This window comes from Tiliqua scincoides, chromosome 9, assembly GCF_035046505.1.
Source record: "Tiliqua scincoides isolate rTilSci1 chromosome 9, rTilSci1.hap2, whole genome shotgun sequence".
Classification (NCBI taxonomy): Eukaryota; Metazoa; Chordata; class Lepidosauria; order Squamata; family Scincidae; genus Tiliqua; species Tiliqua scincoides.
In genome coordinates this window covers 41,765,822-41,788,305 of record NC_089829.1, presented here as the reverse complement: position 1 = coordinate 41,788,305, position 22,484 = coordinate 41,765,822, and the positions used below count along the sequence as shown (strand labels likewise).

General features: G+C 46.5%; 1 protein-coding gene across 2 annotated transcripts in view; it reads left to right on the top strand.

Annotated features, from left to right (window-relative positions):
• Window positions 1-22,484, top strand: part of CDH8 (cadherin 8) — a 276,615-nt gene that overhangs the window by 114,342 nt on the left and 139,789 nt on the right. The gene's annotated exons all lie outside the window — the stretch shown is intronic.

The window sequence follows — 22,484 nt, the reverse complement described above, 5'->3', positions numbered from 1 at the left end:
GCCTCCATTTGCCTGAAGATTAACATCCACAAGGTCGGCAGTTCGAGGCCACCGGCACCGTGCGACCTTGAAGCAGCTGGCAAGCTGCAGCTGAGCTGTTCCATCTGCTCGGAGCGTGGGAGGATGGAGGCCAGAATGTTAAACCAGATCGGAGCGTAACATCTTGAATGTGGTGGTTCTTGAAAGAGAGAACCTTCTTTCAATTTGTAAAAATCCCTGCGTGGATTTAATAAGCCTGCCTGTGTAAACCGCCTTGAATAAAGTCTTGAATAAAGACCAAGAAAGGCGGTATATAAATACTGTATATTATATTATTATTATATTATTATCTGGTGTTGTCCCTTTCTGATGAACTTGGGGGTTCAAGTTCTTTCTGATGAACTTTCTGATGAACTTTCAAATTCACAGCTTGGGGGTCATAAGAACATAAGAACATAAGAACAGCCCCACTGGATCAGGCCATAGGCCCATCTAGTCCAGGTTCCTGTATCTCACAGCGGCCCAACAAATGCCCCAGGGAGCACACCAGATAACAAGAGACCTCATCCTGGTGCCCTCCCCTGCATCTGGCATTCTGACATAACCCATTTCTAAAATCAGGAGGTTGCGCATACACATCATGACTTGTACCCCATAATGGATTTTTCCTCCAGGAACTTGTCCAATCCCCTTTTAATGGCATCTAGGCTAGACGCCAGCACCACATCCTGTGGCAAGGAGTTCCACAGACCGACCACACGCTGAGTAAAGAAATATTTTCTTTTGTCTGTCCTAACCCGCCCAACACTCAATTTTAGTGGATGTCCCCTGGTTCTGGTATTATGTGAGAGTGTAAAGAGCATCTCCCCATCCACTCTGTCCATCCCCTGCATAATTTTGTATGTCTCAATCATGCGTCTCTTTTCTAGGCTGAAGAGGCCCAAACGCCGTAGCCTTTCCTCATAAGGAAGGTGCCCCAGCCCCGTAATCATCTTAGTCGCTCTCTTTTGCACCTTTTCCATTTCCACTATGTCTTTTTTGAGATGCGGCGACCAGAACTGGACACAATACTCCAGGTGTGGCCTTACCATCGATTTGTACAACGGCATTATAATACTAGCCGTTTTGTTCTCAATACCCTTCCTAATGATCCCAAGCATAGAATTGGCCTTCTTCACTGCTGCCGCACATTGGGTCGATACATTCATTGACCTGTCCACCACCACCCCAAGATCTCTCTCCTGATCTGTCACAGACAGCTCAGAACCCATAAGCCTATATCTAAAGTTTTGATTTTTTGCCCCAATGTGCATGACTTTACACTTACTGACATTGAAGCGCATCTGCCATTTTGCTGCCCATTCTGCCAGTCTGGAGAGATCCTTCTGGAGCTCCTCACAATCACTTCTGGTCTTCACCACTTGGAAAATTTTGGTGTCGTCTGCAAACTTAGCCTCTTCACTGCTCAACCCTGTCTCCAGGTCATTTATGAAGAGGTTGAAAAGCACCGGTCCCAGGACAGATCCTTGGGGTACACCGCATTTCACCTCTCTCCATTGTGAAAATTGCCCATTGACACCCACTCTCTGCTTCCTGGCCTCCAACCAGTTCTCAATCCATGAGAGGACCTGTCCTCTAATTCCCTGAGTGTGGAGTTTTTTCAGTAGCCTTTGTGAGGGACCGTGTCAAACGCCTTCTGAAAGTCCAGATATATAATGTCCACGGGTTCTCCAGCATCCACATGCCTGTTGACCTTTTCAAAGAATTCTATAAGGTTTGTGAGGCAAAACTTACCCTTACAGAAGCCATGCTGACTCTCCCTCAGCAAGGCCTGTTTGTCTATGTGTTTTGAGATCCTATCTTTGATGAGGCATTCCACCATCTTACCCGGTATGGATGTTAGGCTGACCGGCCTATAGTTTCCCGGGTCCCCCCTCTTTCCCTTTTTAAAAATAGGCGTGACATTTGCTATCCTCCAATCTTCTGGCACTGTGGCCGTTTTGAGGGACAAGTTGCATACCTTAGTCAAGAAATCTGCAACTTCATTCTTTAATTCCTTAATAACTCTTGGGTGGATGCCATCAGGGCCCAGTGACTTATTGATCTTTAATTTATCAATGAGGTCTGAAACATCTTCTCTTTTAACCTCTATCTGACTTAACTCCTCGGTCAGGAGGGGCTGTTCAGGCAGCGGTATCTGCCCGAGGTCTTCTGCCGTGAAGACAGATGCAAAGAACTCATTTAATTTCTCTGCCATCTCTAAGTCTCCTTTTATCTCCCCTTTCCCTCCCTCACCATCCAGAGGGCCAACCGCTTCTCTGGCGGGTTTCCTGCTTCTAACATATTTGAAGAAGCTTTTATTATTCCCCTTAATGTTGCTGGCCATGTGTTCCTCAAGGCCTCCTGTATCACCTTCTTACATTTCTTTTGCCACAGTTTATGTTCCTTTTTTCTCTCCTCATTAGGGCAAGACTTCCATTTATGGAAGGAAGCTTCCTTGCCCTTCACAGCCTCTCTAACTTGGCTGGTTAGCCATGCGGGCACCCTCCTGAATTTAGTGGAACCCTTCTTTCTTTGTGGTATATACCTCTGCTGGGCCTCCATTACTGTTGTTTTAAGCAGCCTCCATGCACTCTGGAGAGATTGGACTCTTTTTACCCTCCCTTTCAACCTCCTTCTAACCAGCCTCCTCATTTGGGGGAAGTCTGCCCATCGGAAGTCAAGGGTTTTTGTTAGAGATTTGCCTGGTATTCTTCCCCCAACGTGCACGTCAAAACGGATCGCAGCATGATCACTGTTCCCCAATGGCTCAGTAACGTTTACATCTCTAACCAGGTCCTGCGTACCACACAATATTAAATCCAGAGTCACCTGCCCTCTGGTGGGCTCCGTGACTAGCTGCTCTAAGCCACAGTCATTTAGCACGTCAAGAAATCCGGTTTCTTTATTGTGACCAGAACACAAAGACCCAGTCAATATGAGGATAATTGAAGTCCCCCATGATTACAACCCTGTCCCTCCTTGTCACCTCCCTGATCTGTTTCCTCATTTCAAGGTCCCCATCTGATTTCTGGTCTGGAGGACGATAGCACGCCCCCAGTATTACATCGCTGCACAAGCCTGGTAATTTAACCCACAGAGATTCTACGGTGGAGTCGGACCCACCTTCAATCTCTACTTTGCTGGATTCTATCCCTTCCTTAACATAAACGGCCACCCCACCTCCAACACGCCCCTCTCTGTCCCTCCTGTAGAGTTTATAGCCCGGGATTGCGGTATCCCACTGATTCTCCACATTCCACCAGGTTTCCGTTATGCCCACTATGTCAATGTTTTCCCTTGTCACCAGACATTCCAGTTCTCCCATCTTTGCTCGTAGACTTTGGGCATTCACATAAAAGCATTTGTACACGGAATGCCCCAGGATGGGCTGCTTATTCGCTCCTTTGTCCCCGCATCCTCTCATTGTGCCAAACCGTCTATCACATCCCATCACCCTACCTTTCCCAATTTCTTCTCCTACCCTGCCTTTGTCTTGTTGTTCTCTAACCTCCCCATCCTCATCCCATAGGGATGAGGAGTCCCAAACCGGATGCCCCTCGGCTCCTGTCGGCCTTCCCCCAGGGATCAGTTTAAAAGCTGCTCTGCCACCTTTTTAATGTTATGCGCCAGCAGTCTGGTTCCATTCTGGTTCAAATGGAGCCCGTCCCTCTTGTACAGGCCCCGCTTTTCCCAAAACGTTCCCCAGTGCCTAACGAATCTAAACCCCTCCTCCCTACACCACCGTCTCATCCACGCATTGAGACCCCTGATCTCCGCCTGCCTAGCTGGCCCTGCGCATGGAATAGGTAGCACTTCAGAGAACGCTACCTTTGAGGTCCTGGCTTTCAGCTTCCTGCCTAAAAGCCTAAATTTGGCCTCCAGGACCTCCCAGCTACACTTGCCCACATCGTTGGTGCCGACATGCACCACAGCCGCTACCTCTCCCCCAGCACTGTCTACTAGCCTGTCTAGACGAGAAGTGATGTCCGCAACCTTCGCACCAGGCAGGCAAGTCACCATGCGGTCCTCACATCTGTCGCAAACCACCCTCTCTATGTTTCTAATAATCGAATCCCCCACTACAAGAAGCCCCTGACCCCCCTCCCGCCAAGGAGTATCCTGAGTGCGTTCGGATACGGGCCCATCCCCTGGAGAAGGGGTCCCCCCTAGGGGATTGTTTCCCTCCTCTCCCGGATGATGTCCTCCAGTCCTGAGACTTCCCACCTGGGCAGCTGAGGAGCTGCACGCCTGAGGTTGGGACGAAGCCTGATCGTCCCCGGAAGTCTCCCCACGGTCCTCCTCTGCCTGCCTGCGCTTCTCCAGGTCGGCTACCAAGGCTTCAAGGGAGCGGACGCGTTCCCTGAGACCCTGGAGCTCCTTGCACCGAGGACACACCCATGACTTGTTGGACCATCACTGCTCCTGCTTGTAAGATCGTTTAGGAATGTCCTCTTGTGGATTCTGTCACTTTCAGAGGCCGGGCAGACAGGCCCTTGCAAGGGAGCCTTCTCAGTTGTCACTCTCACCATATGGAGTTCCCTTTTCCTGGAGGTGTGGGTAGCAGTCTGCAAATCTTTCAGTATCAACTGAACTGTCTATTTCAACAGGCCTTCCTGAGTCTTTTGTAGCTACCTTTTTGAGCCTGCTTTGTTGTACGTTTTGCTACATCAAATTTTTAAAAATACGTACTGTCAATGCACATATACGTATGGGGAGGTGGCACTGCTCAGTGAAGAAACATGCCAATGTTTCCAAACATCCTATGGCTTAACCCATCGCTTTTCAACCAGTGAGACTCATGGTACAATCCATTTGTGCTGGCAGAGTGCACACTCTCCTGGTGCAGGCTGTTGCAAACATGCCATAAAGCACATTGTGACGGAGTAGGAGTTAGTAGCACAGGTAGGAAGGCTGGTGCCAGTGCAGGCCTCTACATGCATCCTGCTGGTGCCAGTGCAGACCTTGACATGCACTGGAGCAGGTAAGCTCCATACCTAGCAGCGGAGGGCAGGGGGAGAACAGATAGGGCCCAGGATGGGGCAGGATCGACCACAGCAGTACATGCCATATACTATCCCTTCCTATGCCAGTTCTGCTTGCAATTTAGCAGGTGCAGGTCCAAATAGATTCATTGCACTAGGCTGGGCTTTCCCCCAGGCAAGGGGACAAATGTCCCCTTATGGCAAGGAGACTTCCAGACTGCAAAATTTCTTTACAGGCCATGTTCAGAGTCCAAGCCACATTAAAATAAATCATGAGCAGCAGGGTTACAAAAAAAGCCCCTTTTCCTAACACCTTGAAGACCAAAGAAGAAAACACTGAATTAGATAGTCCAAAGATCTATTCATAAGGCGCCTTCATATGTCTATAGCTAGAATTTAAGGTGCAAACATACATCTAGAGCTGAGGTTCCCAAACTGGGACATCAGAACCCTTCCCCCCCCCCAAGCCAGGGAAGCCCTGTCTCTGCCCCCTTAAGGGGCAGGGTGATGTCAAAGTCACCAGCACGATCACCATGATCACGCCACTGCCAGGGTCAAAAGTGTGTTTTGTTTTTTTTAAACTTACTTATGACAATTCCAGCCCTCTGGAGCATCCGGGGAGCCTGTGGTCTCCTCTGCAGGGCTCCTGGGCCTGCTAACAGCCACTACAGGTTTTTGTCACTTATTAATCTAGTACTTTGGAATTTATTTTAAATCTTAACACGTTGATAAGGGCAAGAATGTTGACTCTTGTTTTGAGCCGGCTGAAAATTGAACTAAACTCTCAACACACACCACCCAAAAAATCAGAAAGAAATAAGATTGTTTTTGAGCCTTGGCAAAAAGGCCCACTCTCTGCCTCTCTACTACAAATCCCCCAATAAGTGCTCCCTTTACTTATCCCAGCAGCAATAGGGAGGGGGGTCATTCCTCCTTTGAGGGGTGATTTCAACCCACCCCCCATTAATTTCCAGATTCAAGCTTAGATAATATCACCTATGATATTATCACCCAAGTTAATATCACCTCTTGACTAATTAGCCATACCTAAAATTAATTATCCCAATTAACTGTCATGTAAATGCAAATTGTAGCAAATTATAGAAAATACACATTTGGGTTTTTGTTTTTGTTTTCTATACTCTATTTGCCATCTCTGGTCCCTTTGGAGTGGTAGGACAAGTCTATGTTTAAAGCAATAAGATCCAATAAAATAAAATTGACTTTCTCAATGCCTGAGATGTTTTCCAAACTCTTCTGATCAATGATGTTTTGCATGCTGGTCTATTTAAACCTTTGAAGGCAGAAGATTATACAGGAGAGTACTGAAGTGGAACAGCTTGACCTTTCAAAATGGAAACGGGGCTTTCATGTCATTTGTTTTGTTTTTTTAAAAAAGACTTTTATTGGTTAAACCAAGTAATTGAAAGTGGGCAAACTTGTTTTGACTCACCTGGCAGTAATGGTAATGAAATGATTTCTCCCTGGGAAAAAAAAAATAGTTGAAAAAACTGTTTCATCTTCCATGCCAATAGGAAGCTTAGAAACCCCGCCCTTCACTGGAGTCCTTCCCACTAGCATTCCAAATCTTTCCGTTGAGCATTTTATTCATTCTTCCAGCACAGGGGTGCCCAAACCCCAGCCCTGGGGCCACTTCCAGCCCTCGAGGCCTCTCAATGTGGCCCTCAGGGAACCCCCAGTCTCCAATGAGCCTCTGGCCTGCCGGAGATTTGTTGGAGCCCGAACTGGCCCGACACAACTGCTCTCAGCATGAAGGCGACTGTTTGACCTCTTGCGTGAGCTGTGGGATGAGGGCTCCCTCCATTTCTTGCTTTTTTATGCCTGTGGTGCAGTAGCGGCAGCAAAGAAAAAGTCGGCCTAGCTTTGTGCAGAGCCTTTTATAGGCCTTGAGCTATTGCAAGACCTTCATTCATTCATATAAGCATCTTTCATATATTCACTTATGTAAGCATATGTAAATTTATTCAAATTTTAAATGTAAATTAATTCTTTTTTTCCCTGGCCCCCCACATAATGTCAGAGAGCTGATGTGGCCCTCCTGCCAAAAACTTTGGACACCCCTGTTCCAGCAATATGGGCAGCAAGTGGAGAGGGTAGATCCAGATTCCTTCTTTCTCCATTGCCCTAATTTTTGCTAGTGGGAAGGGGTCAGACTATTTCAAGCAGTAGCGCAGGTGCAGTGGAACATGCCTCTGTTTTGCTCCCCTTGCCCAGAATGGCTCTGAAGGGGAGGAGGAGGGGGGGCTTGTACACTGCGGTGAGGCTCCCTGCAAAACTTAGTGCTTTGCACCCCCTCTAGCTATGCCACTGGTGGAAGGCCTTTGATTTCCTCTTCTTTTCTCTCTGCTGCTTTGCTCTTGCCGCCGGGAATCGCTCCAACAGTGAGGGGAGGGACAGCTTGCATAGCGCATTGAGGCACCCTGCAAAACTTAGTACTGTTCCCCCTATAGCTATGCAACTGATTCCCAGCCCCAAATTCTCCTTCCTTTGAAGGGCATAGATATCCAACGCATAGGCACGCTAGCCTGCGGAGGCTGATACAAGGCACTGAGACATGCATCAGTCCAGCAAGGCTCTTGGGTGGGTGGGAAGGAGGCGGGAGGGAGGCATTCCGAGGCGGGGGAGGCAGGCGGTGGGTGGCCCCAGGGGTGGGTGGGGGGAGTGGGAGGTGGGGCTGGGACCTGGCAGTTATGCCAGATCCCAAGCCCCGTTCCCGGGGAGTTTGTGCTCAGGAGGTGGCGCAAGTCTGAGGTGAGCCATAGGGGCTAGGGTGCCTTACCTGGAGGGAAGGGGAAAAGTTTCCCCTTACCTCTGCCTGAACTACTTTGAGCATCTGTCCTATGCTGGATGCAGCACATGCCTCTTGGCTTGTCTGTTCCAACAGGATAGGATTGAGCCCTGAATTGTATATTAAAAATTCACCGTAAACAATTTTGGTGTCACACGGCCTTAATGTATTAATTGTTTTCTCTTAAGAGAAAGGAAACACAATTCTGCAGTAATTGTTTCATTAGTAAAACCAATACACTCCATCTTCAAGCAGTACTTGCATAACTGCATGTCGTATTGGACACAACATTCCTGTGCTCACAAGTGTCAAACTGCAGCCTTGTGGAATTCATGTCACCGTGGAAACCACAGGCTGGAATTAAATTTGATGGTACCGAGAAAACCAGCTGTTTAACGTCCCATAAAACAAAATTTTGGCATCTGAAAAATCAGATTGGATTGCTCACAACTGAAAATACTGTACAATCTGGATCGAATTCCCATTGCTGGCATTATAAATCCCGTGACCTGAATGTTGCAAATTGGATTGGTGCATGCAGAAACAAAAAGTGTTAATCCACAAGAATTAAGCAGCAGTGAGAAAATCAAGTGGGAAAGCGCAATAGTTTGTTGAATACCTGAATGGGGGATGCAGTATAGGAGGGGATGACAGAATGACTCTGTCATTCAAGACAGTCATTCCACTGTCATGGGCAGTCAGGGATTGGCACCAGGTCCCTGACAGCTCATCTAGATTGCTAACCACACATATAGTGCTAGGTACATAGATTAGAAGACTTGAAAGGACGATTGAACAAATTCATGGAGGTCATACCCATCAATGGCTAGTAGTTGGCAACCTTCAGTCTCGAAAGACTATGGTATCGCGCTCTGAATGGTGGTTCTGGAACAGCATCTAGTGTGGCTGAAAAGGCCGATTCGGGAGTGACAATCTCTTCCACAATGGGAGCAAGTGCAGTCTGTCCCTGGTCTGTTTTCCTGGCTGTGGGCCTTCCTTCTTTGCCTCTTTGCCTCAGTCTGTTGGCCAAGTGTCTCTTCAAACTGGAAAAGGCCATGCTGCACAGCCTGCCTCCAAGTGGGCCGCTCAGAGGCCAGGGTTTCCCACCTGTTGAGGTCCACTCCTAAGGCCTTCAGATCCCTCTTGCAGATGTCCTTGTATCACAGCTGTGGTCTACCTGTAGGGCGCTTTCCCTGCACGAGTTCTCCATAGAGGAGATCCTTTGGGATCTGGCCATAATCCTTTCTCATGACATGACCGAGCCAACGCAGGCATCTCTGTTTCAGCAGTGCATACATGCTAGGGATTCCAGCTCGTTCCAGGACTGTGTTGTTTGGAACTTTGTCCTACTTTGACTACGAGCCATGACAGCTGTAGGCTACTTCCAGGTTCAGGGAAAGTATGCAAGTTGCAATGAAGCAAAAGAAGAAGCTCCTGTGTGTGGCTTCCCAGGGACTCTTCTTTGACCACTGTCGAAAATAGGATGCTAAACTTTTTGACATGATTCAGCAGAGCTTCTTAGGCTGCAATCCTATACACACTTTCCTGGGAGTAAGCCCCACTGAAAGCAATGAAATTTACTTTTGAGTAGACATGCTTAGGTTTGCACTTCTAGTCTATTGTTCCTCGTCCTTGAGGTTCCAAATACAAGCCCCCTTGGGTTGACATGTTTCCTAGAGTTCAAAGCCAAGCATACTTCTGCTTCCATCAAGCATGCTACAAAGGGATAATTGGGGGCAGGAGTAGAAACCACACTGGAGGAGCAGCTTGATGTTCTTGAAAAGTGTGCAGCAATAGCCAGTGGTTGTGAAAGTTTTTAGAGGCCCTGGAGGCTGCTAACCGATTTATAAATCCCAAGGGGTGTGGCTATAATGATGATTAGGCAGCAGTGCTCCTTCCCCAAGTAGCAACTTGTTTAACCCTAGATGCTTATGAGCCTAACCGGCTTTGTAAGTTTTGTGACCCAATAAAAATTGGGTCATGACCCACTGGTGGGTCCCGGACACACAGTTTGGGAACAACTGTTATAAGGTGAAATGGTTCTTTCTTCTTGTAATTTCAAATAGGATCAAGCTAGGAAAGAGATCTAAACTATATATGTTGGTAGGTTTTCATGGCCAGCAATAATCCAACAATTTAACATATATTTATTCGGGTGAGAAGACTATGGTTGTGTCAGAGAATTAGAATCCATGTTGTTAAAAAAGTCCAACATTTAGTTCTGGGTTTTTTTTTTTCAGAACTTCATCAGGGAAAATGCACCTAGACAGGCCATATTGCTAGAAAGCAAGCCAGATCTAAATGATCCCAATAAGCATGATCACTTAATAATAATAATAATAATAATAATAATAATAATAATAATAATAATAATAATACAGGTATTTCTACACCACCTTTCTTGGTCCTCAGATTTCTCCTTAGACTTTATTCAAGGCGGTTTACATAGGCAGGCAATTTAAATCCCCATAGGGATTTTTACAATTTGAAAGAAGGTTTCTATCTTTCAAGAAACCACAACATTCAGATGTTTCTTTCTTGATCTGGTCACACATTCTGGCCTCCATCCTCCCACGCTCAGAGCAGATGGAATAGCTTGGCTCAGCTTGTCAGCTGCTTCAAGGTCGCATGGTGCTGGTGGCCTTGAATTGGCGACCTTCGGATGTTATCTTCAGGCAAATGGAGGCTCAATCCTCTAGACCAGACACTCTCTTACATACCACTTGTGGGCTCAATCGAACTGATAGCAATAATGATAATAAGCTTGGAAGCTGGTAGTGCACCAAAACTTTGTTGCTGATGATCAGCTTCTTCGTGATCTGGAACTTGCTTGGTGTCTTGATAATCTTTTTGATGTCATTTTAAGGATAGGTTTTTTTTTTGTTTTTTTCTCTAGCTTTGGGCAGTGACTTTGCTGACTGACCTCATGCCCATTCCCCTCACTTGGATTGATCCAGACAGCGTAAGGATTTAATAATTAGCAGCATCTAAAACTGTGCCCAGAAACTAGCAAGTAACCTGTGCAGATTTTTTTGCTTCTGCTGCCAGAAAAATAACTGGGTCACTGTCTTTTGGACCAGCTAAAGTGTTCAAAAGGACTTGAAGGGATGTCATGTCTGATGCAAACCCCATTCACGCTACATGCAGTGCACAGAGTTTATTTTATTTTATTTTTTACATTTTATTTGGCCCTTCTTCCCAGGAGCTCAGGGGTAGTGTACAAAGTTCCTTTCCTCCTTTGTCCTCACTACAACCCTGTGACATCGGTGAGGTTGAGAGACAGTGACTGGCCCAAGAACACCCAGGATCTTGGCTGAGTGGGGATCTGAATCTGGATCTTCCAGTTACAAGTCCAAGTCCAGCTCTTCCACCACTACACTGTATAGGCTCTAATCCATCTTTGTTGCAGTGACGAGCTGTGTGTGGGTAGTCGCTCATTCCCATATAGAACACAACGTTACCTTCACATTTAATCCACAGAATTCTACTTAGTGGTGTCTCAAACCAGGGCCTAAGAGAGGGGGGTAAAGGGGGTAATTTGTACCCAGGCCCAGGGTAAAAAGGAGGGCCCAGAAGCCAAAGGAGGGGGCCCAGAAATTTCTTGGGATCTGACTTTTTCCTATCTGCTCAGACTTGTTGCCTGTATGGTATGCTGGGGACACTACTGATGCCACATGGGTGGGTAGACCTGGGCTCCAAAGACTTTTCCAGCTTTCTCTACCCTCCCCTCACCCTGCTTTGCCCCTCCCTGTCCCTATTCTGCTCACCCATCACTACCCTCCCCTGCTGTGTTTCACACACACCCCTTTGCAAAGGGGCCCAAAAGAAAATTTGTACCCCCTGATAAAATTCTTCTCGGAGGCCCCGTCGCAAACGTTTGAGCAGGGGGTGCTTGAAAAACTTCCCTGTTCAGAAGCTTGTGAGCAGAACTGAGACACTCAAGATTTTGTGAGCAACCAAATTAACCACTTGCCAAAGACTCAAAGTAAAGGTCCCATCACCACTGTCCCAATCTCCTCCCCTAAAGCAAAGTGTTTGTGCATCCCTAATTCTACCTATAAAAGTCTCCCAAAAGTAGATGATGTAGGCAAAGGAGATTTGACAGGGTAGAATTCCATCCACCTCTAGCAAGGGGGCAATGTAAAATGTGTCCAGGCAGGCCGCAATGGGTTACTCTTGCTTGCTTGCTTTAGAGAGCAAGCACTTAAAAAAAAAACACACACACACACACAGCTTGATGATAGAAATATGCCTTTGGATTTCTTGATAACCTGACCATTTGCAAGAAGTAGGTATGATAATATTTCGTGTGGATCACGGACACTTTTATGGGATTTTACGTGCAGTTGTTGGAAAGCCAGGCGTAATAGATCAAACGTAGCTACAGTTTCCAACCGTTTGTGGCATTGTAAATTAAACCTTCTGGAGGCTGGCATGCATAAAACATGTAAATGATATAGAATCGTGCGTACATCCCTGGGAGCTAAGTCATTGTGTGGTTTGGATAGCTTTGCTGTTTACAAGAGCAGGTGCAATGGGTTGGGCAGGGGGAGGTCTGACATCAAGGACGTGATGTCGAGGCCTTTGGCAGCTTCTCGTATCCAAAAAGAGTGAGGCTTCCTGTCCCACCTGCCTTGGTCAGAAATTTTAAGGTTGGGAACGTTGGCACGAATGCTTTGGCAGGCTAGTGCCATTCTGCACTCTTGGGTGACTGCATTGAAGGCTGAGATATCTGGGCGCCACTAAGCAAGATGAGGAAGATGAGGGTCCACTACTGCCTCCCCACTGGAATTACGAGGAGGTAGTAGGAAGCAGTGGCAGAGTTTGTCTCCTCTTCATCTCCTCTCACCACCACTTTACAAATTTCAGTGCAGTACATCCTTCAGAAGGTCCAGGGCCCCAATGAGGAGGCTTCCCGTGCTGTAGTGTGCAGAAGGTTCTTGCAGCAAAATCTACTACTTGCATCATGGACACCATATGGGATCAGGATCCGGCATAACTGCTGGATCCTGGCCCTGCATCCCACTCCCTGGGAACATCTGCCACCTGCCTCAAATGGCTCCCTCCCACCTCCTCCCTGCCCTCCCCACATCCTTTCCCAGACCCCTGCATCGGCCGAGCTCAGCCGATGCATACTTTTTAGAGCACCACTGGGTGTCCTTCACAGGGCTTTTGCCCAGGGCCCTCCAAAAGCTGATACTGAGGTAGTAGTTAGTAGTTGGCAACCTTCAGTCTCGAAAGACTCTGGTATCACACTCTGAAAGGTGGTTCTGGAACAGAGTCTAGTGTGGCTGAAAGGGCCGATTCGGGAGTGACAGTCCCTTCCACACCGGGAGCAAGTGCAGTCTGTCCCTGGTCTGTCTCCCTGGCTATGGGCCTTCCTTCTTTACTTGATACTTTACTTGATACTGAGGATAGATAAAAATAAGTGGCATTCCCGGGGGGGGGAGCAAAGCGCTATGTTTTTCAGGCACCTGAACACCCGTGTAAAGTGGCCCCTCTCCTTCGCCTTCAGAGCCATTCAGGCGGTGTCTCTTCCACATTGCTTTCCCTGCCATGAATTGCTCTGAAGGCAAGGGGGAAGGTCCTGAAAAACTTTGCCCTCCCTTCTGAGAACACCTCTGCCTAAAAGGATACGAGGTCCCTTGTGGCCTCAGCCAGAGGGAAGGGGGAGCTACTAGTACCTTCTCTAAACATAAGGCACTATAGAACCCTCCTACTGCATTGAATATGTGACTTTCTAGCCATGTCTGTTTACTGGCTCCTGTTCCTTGCTCTCAAGTAGAACTTGTACTCTTAAAGGATGTCTTTCTAGGTCAAAAGAAACTGCTCAGGTTGTTGCAATTGTAAAGCACCCTCCTGGGTTGACCACTGGTGGTGGGGAGACAGTTGCCTGCCACCTTTGCATTAGAGTTGATGGTTGGGGGTTTCCCGTGAGCCCCCTCTCTGCTGAGCTTCCCATCTTCTTTGTCTTCCCTCCCATAAGGGTCCTTCTCCTGAATGTGGTGGTTCCTACAGGTTGACGTTGTCTCCTAAATTCCCATCAGGGAATTAGCAACACTGCATTCAAATAAATGAGCACGATCTAAATAAATGAATGTAATGTTCTTTGTTCTGTCTGTGTAGTTGCAAACACGGATGACTTTCAGCATTGCTGTTGTTTTATTAATCAGAAAGGAAAAAAAATAAACATGGTTTTTTAAAAAAACAAGGAAAATGAACAACTTGTCAGACAGGATAAATTTATCTATGCAATGACACCAAATTAGTGATGTATCTTACCCTGGATCTAATCATTATAACCTCCATAAATCACAACTATTGCCTGCCAGTCTCCTATGAGGCTATAACTTAATTTTTCTGGTGTTTGTTGTTGATAGGTTGGCTTGCTAATATTATTTATAAAGCCATGGCAATTGTGTTTATTCACTAATAACTCATAGGCTCCCTGGTCCCCCTGCAGTTGGTTGCTCAAAGGTGCTCAGAAATAATTCTTGTTTTCCAGCTTGTTCTAGGATTGGTACGAAATCTCGGTAGTCATTATTGCAATTACAATGATCACAATGACACATAATCTGATGTGACACTAACGTAGACACGGCAAAACAGCAGCAACAAAAACATCTTGTGTTTTGACTTACATAAGAATAGCCCCACTGGATCAGGCCCATCTAGTCCACAAGACCTCCTGTGTATCTTCCTGTGTCTCACGAGACAACAGACACAACCTGTGGCCTGGTGCCCTCCCCTGCATCTGGCAATCAGAGGCAGCCTGTCTCTAAAACTAAGAGCTTGCACATATCTACTATGACTTGTAACCCGTAATGAACTTCTCCTCCAGAAATTTGTCCAGTCCCCTCTTAGAGGCATCCAGGCAAGGCCATAACTACTTCTTGTGGCAAAGAGTTCCACAAACTAATTACACGCTGGATAAAGAAATATTTTCTTCTGTCTGTTCTAACTCTCCCAACACTCAACTTATTTACATTTCCAGTGGAATTGCTAAAATAATGTAATTCCTAAACCATTCTTTGATTAGATTACTGCAGTGAAGTCTATGGGCATAGTAAGACATAGAAACAAAGATTTCTGATTCAAATCAATAACTACTACTTGATTGAGAGAAAGAGAAAAAGTTCTGTCCCTTAAAAAAAAAAGGCAAAGTGCACTCTGTATGTGCTCAGAAGCACATGGCTAGCCATTCCTTGAGGTCACCTGAGGTGGTTGTCTCAGACAGTGGATTTGCTGGGGATTCCCACAAAATCTCCTTTTCCCACTGCTCCTTATCCTCATTCTGTTTCCTGGATTTAAAGGGGGAGGGGGAAGCAGTATGAAGGAGAGAAGAGTTGTGGGCTAGAGTGGTGGAATAGTGTGACTCTAGCCCCCCACTCTTCTCTCCTCCACACTATTTATTTTACTAGAGCAACACTCTAGTCCTCTACTCTGCTCTCCACCACACTTCCTAATCCACTTTCTCTAGAGTAGAATATGCTATGATTAGAAGGAAGATTGTTGTGCTGTGGGAGAAGGGGACGGTGGCATTTGGGACACTGCTACAGATACTGTGAGATTTTGAATCAGCACTGCAAAAGCAGTTTCTTTTTCGACCAGGTGGCACATGCTGACTTCCTGGAAATAAGTGCCAGGGATATAGTCAGTGGCATCTCTAGGGTTTGCATCACCCAGTGCTGGAGGCCAGCGCTTCACCCCCATGATGGATCTCCTCTCATGCAGAAGGTGGGGCAAGACCCCTGGCAGTGTGTGTGGTGATCTACCATTGCCCCTCTCCTGCTGAGTTTTTGCCTATAACTATTGATAGAATAGAGATATTTCAACACCGTTTGTTTCATTGTGTTCTGCATGAAATTATGCACCGATTGATATATATGACATGATGGTATTATTCAGAAATACCAAGATTTAAAATTTTTTGGCAAGTAGTAGTGTCACCGTCCCGCACCTACCCCTGGTGCAACCTGCACCCCTCTAGCAACACCACTGGATGTAGTTGAGGGGAGCTGGGAGGCGGGTGGAATGAAGCTCTAGGACTTTTCCAGCCTGGTAGAAAAGTGTTTGCCTTGTGGTCTTTATCAGATGTGGGAGATATGGAAGGGTAATCATAAATCTTTCCAGTCTTCTGTAATGCACACTATTAAGGAACATCCACATTTACTCTTTCTCTCGATACCGAGCTAAACAAACGCATCGGTAAAGCAGCTACCACGTTTTCCAGACTCACAAAGAGAGTCTGGTCCAACAAGAAGCTGACGGAACATACCAAGATCCAGGTCTACAGAGCTTGCGTCCTGAGTACACTTCTGTACTGCAGCGAGCCATGGACTCTTCACTCACAACAGGAGAGGAAACTGAATGCTTTCCACATGCGCTGCCTCCGACTTATTCTCGGCATCACCTGGCAGGACAAAGTTTCAAACAACACAGTCCTGGAACGTGCTGGAATCCCTAGCATGTATGCACTACTGAAACAGAGACGCCTGCGTTGGCTCGGTCATGTCGTGAGAATGGATGATAGCCGGATCCCAAAGGATCTCCTCTATGGAGAACTCGTGCAAGGAAAGCGCCCTACAGGTAGACCACAGCTGCGATACAAGGACATCTGCAAGAGGGATCTGAAGGCCTTAGGAGTGGACCTCAACAAGTGGGAAACCCTGGCCTCTGAGCAGCCCGCTTGGAGGCAGGCTGTGCAACATGGCCTTTCCCAGTTTGAAGAGACACTTGGCCAACAGTCTGAGGCTAAGAGGCAAAGAAGGAAGGCCCATAGCCAGGGAGACAGGCCAGGGACAGACTGCACTTGCTCCCAGTGTGGAAGGGATTGTCACTCCCGAATCGGCCTTTTCAGCCACACTAGACGCTGTTCCAGCACCACCTTTCAGAGCGCGATACCATAGTCTTTCGAGACTGAAGGTTGCCAACTAACTACTACATTTACTCTAAATCTTCATGTTACCTAGAGGGCAGACTAGCATCTGGGAAACTTAAATTCGCTATGAAGTGGTGTGTGATCGGAGTACGTTTTAATGCCGTCACACAACTGGTTTACCAATGTCACTTCTACTGCCGTGAGCAAATGAACCTGCAACTCAGGGCACGTTGTAGGAATTGGCTCTTAATTGGAAGTCCCCTTATTGATATGTCAGACTTATTTCCAGGTAAATGCCTTTAGGATTCAGCAGCTACTGAGTTAACTTGATTTTTCTTCACCTGTTGTCAGCTTTGCAATCTCCAAATGCTGCCCTGAGAGAAGGGACTGGATTCTCTTCTGGATTACACTAAATTGGTATTAGCCCAGGAATGTGCGCAAGGTCATCTTTGCCGTGTGGTTAACTTCCAGTGCTGCCCTTAGTTATATCTGAGCAAGTCCATTAAAAACTGTGATTGCACAAGTGTGCAATTGAGAGCATATACCATGAGACCAATTTGAACTTGAGGCTTGGCACATAATGAGGAAGGCTGCTTATTAAATGGAGCACATTATGCTCGGGCTGGACATTCTTCCGTGACTAAAGTTTCCAGGTGGAACTGGGTTTAACCTATAAAGTTTCCAGGTGGAACTGGGCTTAACTTATAAACCCTTAAGAAAATCAGCCAGACAAACAAGCAAGCAGACAAACTCACTGTTGGGCATTGTACGAAACATTTTCACTTCCCAAGTTATATTAAATGTAGGTGCCTTCATATGATTCGGGTCCCAAAATTCTTGAGGCCACAATTCATGACACTTTTTTTTTTTTACAGGAAAGACTTGCTGGATCACTGTAATCTATGCTGATAATTTTATGGCAATTCACACAGAACAGGACGAAAGGTGACCCTGTCCCGAGAGGCTTACAATACACAGGGGAACAGAGAAAAGAGAGGGAAATGATGCAGGGATAAGCTGAGGAGCAATATGTAAGCCCATTTCAGGTGGATTCCTATTCATTTCAATATCTTGTTTTTAATATATTAGACTTGATGCTACTGTGGTAAGTGACTGCATGTGGGGAAATGTTACAGACCTGTACTTTGAACAGGCTACTATGTATATGCTTTTAACAATATAGTCAATGGGACTTACTCCTGGATAAGTGTGGATAGGATTGCAGCCTAGGATTGTTAAAAATTTTCCTGTTAGATGATGTCACTTCTGGCCGTGACATCACTTCTGGTGGGTCATGACAGATTCTCATTCTAAAAAGTGGGTCCCAGTGCCAGTGGCGTCACTAGGATTTGTGTCACTCACTGCGGGAGGCCTGTGAGTCACCCCATGTAGTGGGCGGGGCAATGCACCAGGTGGGCGTGGTGATGTACCATTGCCCCGCCCCCACCGGTTTGTTGGCTGTACCTTTTGTTAGAACACAGATATTTCAATGTGGTTTGTTTCATTGCATTCTGCATGAAATTACGCATTGATTGATATATAACAGGGGTGTCCAAAGTTTTTGGCAGGAGGGCCAGGGAAGAAAATAATTAATTTACATTTAAAATTTGAATGAATTTGCATAAGTTTACATAAATGAATATATTAAAGATGAACTTACATGAATGAATGAAGGTCTTGCAATAGCTCAAGGCCTATAAAAGGCCTTGCACAAAGCCTTTTATATTAAATTTGAATAAATTTACATATGTTTACATAAATGTTTGCATATGTTTTTAGATTGTGAGCCCTTTTGGAACAGGGAGCCATTTAGTTATTTGATTTTTCTCTGTAAACCGCTTTGTGAACGTTCAGTTGAAAAGCGGTATATAAATACTGTTAATTAATTAATTAAATACTGTTAATTAATATTAAAGATTAGCTTATATGAATGAATGAAGGTCTTGCAATAGCTCAAGGCCTATAAAAGGCCTTGCACAAAGCAATGCTGGCCTTTCCTTTGCTGCTGCTACTGCATCACAGACGTGAAACAATAAGCAGTGGAGGGAGTCCTCATCCCACAGCTCACGTGAGTGATCAAACAGTCGCCTTCATGCCAAGAGCAGTTGTGTCGGGCCAGTGCAGGCTCCAACAAATCTCCAGAGGGCCAGAGACTCAATGGAGACTGGGGGTTCCCCGAGGGCCACATTGAGAAGCTTCGAGGGCCACATGTGGCCCCAGGGCCGGGGTTTGGGCACCCCTGATATATAACATGATGGTCTTATTCCTCCAAATTCTGATTTTAGTGATTTTGAAAACTTGTAGAGTCTCACACACACACTCGTGTCAACATACTAACACCTTATTGCAGCAGTTCTCAAACTTTTAGCACTGGGACCCACTTTTTAAAATGACAATCTGTCCAGGACCCATTGGAAGTGATGTCATGGCCAGAAGTGACATCATCAAGCAAATTAAAATTAATAATTATAAATAATTAAATTAAAATAAAATAATTAAATAAGGGGGAGCCAGTCCTGTTCCACCAAGTGAATCTATCCTGAAGTAATTCCTATTGTGGTCAATGAGGCTTACTCTCAGAAAGTGTGAGTAGGATTGCAGCCTGCGAGCCCAAGCCTATGCATGTCTTCTCTGTAGTAAGTCCCATAGTGGTCAATGGAGCTTACTCTGTAGTCTGCCTGCAATAACACCCCCCCCCCCAAAAAAAAAGAATCAGTGAGATTTCCACCCCTCCCAGCGCCCAGTTTAAAGTTCTTCTATTTCAGGCATATCAATACAAAGACCCACCTGTCTTTACAAGTGCAAAATAGAAAACTTTCCCCTTACCATTCAAGTCTCTTTTTGTCTTTTTAGGGGGACGGGCTGTCTTCTAGAGCAGCTCCATCAGATCAGGACCATTCTGGTGTCCTCACATTCCCCTTTGCCTGGCCTGACCACCAGCCAAGGCACGTCTGCCTACTCACGAGTAAACGTGACTGTGAGGCTGCTTTGCTTTCCATAAGGCTCCGTAGACTGGGAGGGAGGCAGCTGGGAGGGAGAAACCTCCTTCTCAGGTGTTTTGGGAGCTGCACTCATTGGATGAGGACCATTCTGATGTCCTTGGAACCCCTCAGCCTGCCTAAACTAAGGCAAGTCCACCTACTCATGAGTAAACGCAGCCACTTGGCTTCGTTTCTAGCTCAGACTTGCAGCTGGGAGGGGGGAGCCTCTCGGGTGTTTTTGGGGGGCTGCATTCATTGGATCGGGACCATTCTGATGTTGTTGGATTCCTCTCAGCTGGCCCTTTCCAACGGACTATGGCAGGTTTGCCTACTCACAAGTAAATGTATGCTACTGCTCACTTTCACTTTCCGTAGGGCTCCATGCATTTTTTCCTTCCGGTTTTTTGGCCATAACTTTTGAAGGAAAGGAGCAATTTCAATTCTATATTTTGCATTGCACTCTCCTGGCCATTCTGCATCCAACAGTGTATGGAATGATGTGGTAGCTCCTAACCCCGCGATGTTAGTGCGTCCTCCCCCCAGGGTGCATCACCCCCCCGGCGCGTCACCTGGTGCGGCCTGCACCCCCCACACCCCCCTAGCGACGCCAGTGCCCAGTGCTAAAAGTGTGAGAACCACTGCACTAGATTGCTACAGGGCAAAATGACACTAACGCCAACTGCGTTCAAAGGAATCTGCAGATGAAACACAATTCCAAGCACATGTAAGTTTGCATCTCAGGTGAAACTCTGGAGGGATTTCCACAGAAGCTGAAAGAATTCCCAAAGGACTTGCCAGATTTCTCAAGGGGCTTGCACACCTCCCCATCTCCCTGCTCCTCACACATATTCTTAAGGGTGCATTTTAGCTTATATAATTTTTAAAAATATATGCCTCCACAAAAGCAGCTACCTGGAGACGTTCTTTTAAAATTAATGATGGAGTTGCCATCTGTCCCTGCTTTTAGAGCACATGTCCCTTATTTCAGAACACCTGCACTTGATTTAGACTCATGGTGAAAAAAAAAAAAAAAATCACTGCTGCATCATTATGTTTATGTTCTTTTACCTTCCCGAGGAACACTTCAGAGTTGCAGCTTTACTGAGTCAAATGATGACTGCCAAGAACACCCTAGGAAGCCACTACCTCGGTGTAATTTAAATCCTGCCTATCAACCATGCTCTGCCTTCTCCTTCTCCCCATCCTCAAGCTGTAAATATTTGTTTTCTCTGTTCATGTTATGAAACACGAACGCTATTCAGGTTTGTGGAGTGCCTTAGTACTGCATAGGGAGCTGGAATTCAACGGTGGGGATTTGACAGTGCTGTTCAGCCTCTTTCATTAGGGGGAAAAAAAGTTCGGTGCAAAGGTGAGAGCGGGAGGGTGGAAGACTTCTCAAATATTTGAGAGCTGCTAATGAGGGAGGAACTTGCTTCTGTAACTGTGCATGGGGGAAGTGTCAAAAGTGGTGTCCTAGAATTAGGCGCTTCTGCTTTGCTTCCATTAAAAGAAACAGGCTACATCAGGAAGAGGTTTTGGGTGAAATTGTATCTGAAAGGCAGGTACATGAGTCACTGCTGCCAAGCCTTCTGAAAATAGTTGGGAAGCAGCTTGAGTGCGATTAAGTGCAGGGCAAGAGGTCAGCTCTTTGCTTGTTTACAAATCAGATCAGAGCATTGTTGCTTGCCGTGCATTTTGAAGCAATGCGCTGTGCAAGCGCCACTGAGATGACAAAGAGCCACACTGTTGGGCAGTCCCTGTGCATTTCAGTAGGGCATGCATCCTTTCGAATGGACAACCGCTGTCTCTGATTCAGTGACCGGAACCCAGAGCAATGCATCGAACCCTTCGAGTGAAAGTGAAAGCTTGCTAAATAGCTTCTAGAGATGCAGGGGGAATGAACACAGCCCCACCACTGTCTCTCCCACACTGTCAGCTGATCAGAGAGATTTGTATGCAGCAATGTGGCCTTTCGGGGAAGGGGGAGGGCAGGGAGAAGGTGGAGTGGGGAGAGGAACCAGCCCAGGAGTGGGATGGGAGTAGCAGAGCCCATAGGATCCTAACCTATGTATGGGGCTACAAGACCTGACATGGAAGTTCATCAGTCAGCGCTGGCAAAATAGCTGGTGTAGACATGAGAAACCCCATTGCGGAGCCTGGGCTTTCCTCAGGGTAAGGGGACTAAAGCCCCTTCCTCTGAAGAGACCTCCAGTGGCTTCCCCGCGCCCTCAGGATACAATGGTTGCTGTTTTTGGCGCTGCTTCTGGGCTGTTGTCCTCATTGTCACCCTGGCTTTCTTTCCAGATTGTGGCTTGAGTGAAACTCCAAAGATTCTTCACCATCTCCTGCTACTTCTGCCAATACTGTAGAACAGGGGTGTCCAAAGTTTTTGGCAGGAGGGCCACATCATCTCTCTGACACTGTGTCGGGGGCCGGGAAAAAAAGAATTAATTTACATTTAAAATGCGAATAAATTTACATATGTTTACATAAATGACTATATTAAAGATGAACTTGTGTGAATGAGTGAAGGTCTTGCAATAGCTGAAGGCCTTTAAAAGGCCTTGCACAAAGCAAGGCTGGCCTTTCCTTTGCTGCTGCTACTGCATCACAGACGTGAAACAATAAGCAGTGGAGGGAGTCATCATCGCACAGCTTACGTGAGTGATCAAACAGTCGCCCTCACACTGAGAGCAGTTGCGTTGGGCCAGTGTGGGCTCCAACAAATCTCTGGAGGGCCAGAGACTCATTGGAGACTGAGGGCTCCCTGAGGGCCACATTGAGAGGCCTCGAGGGCCACAAGTGGCCCA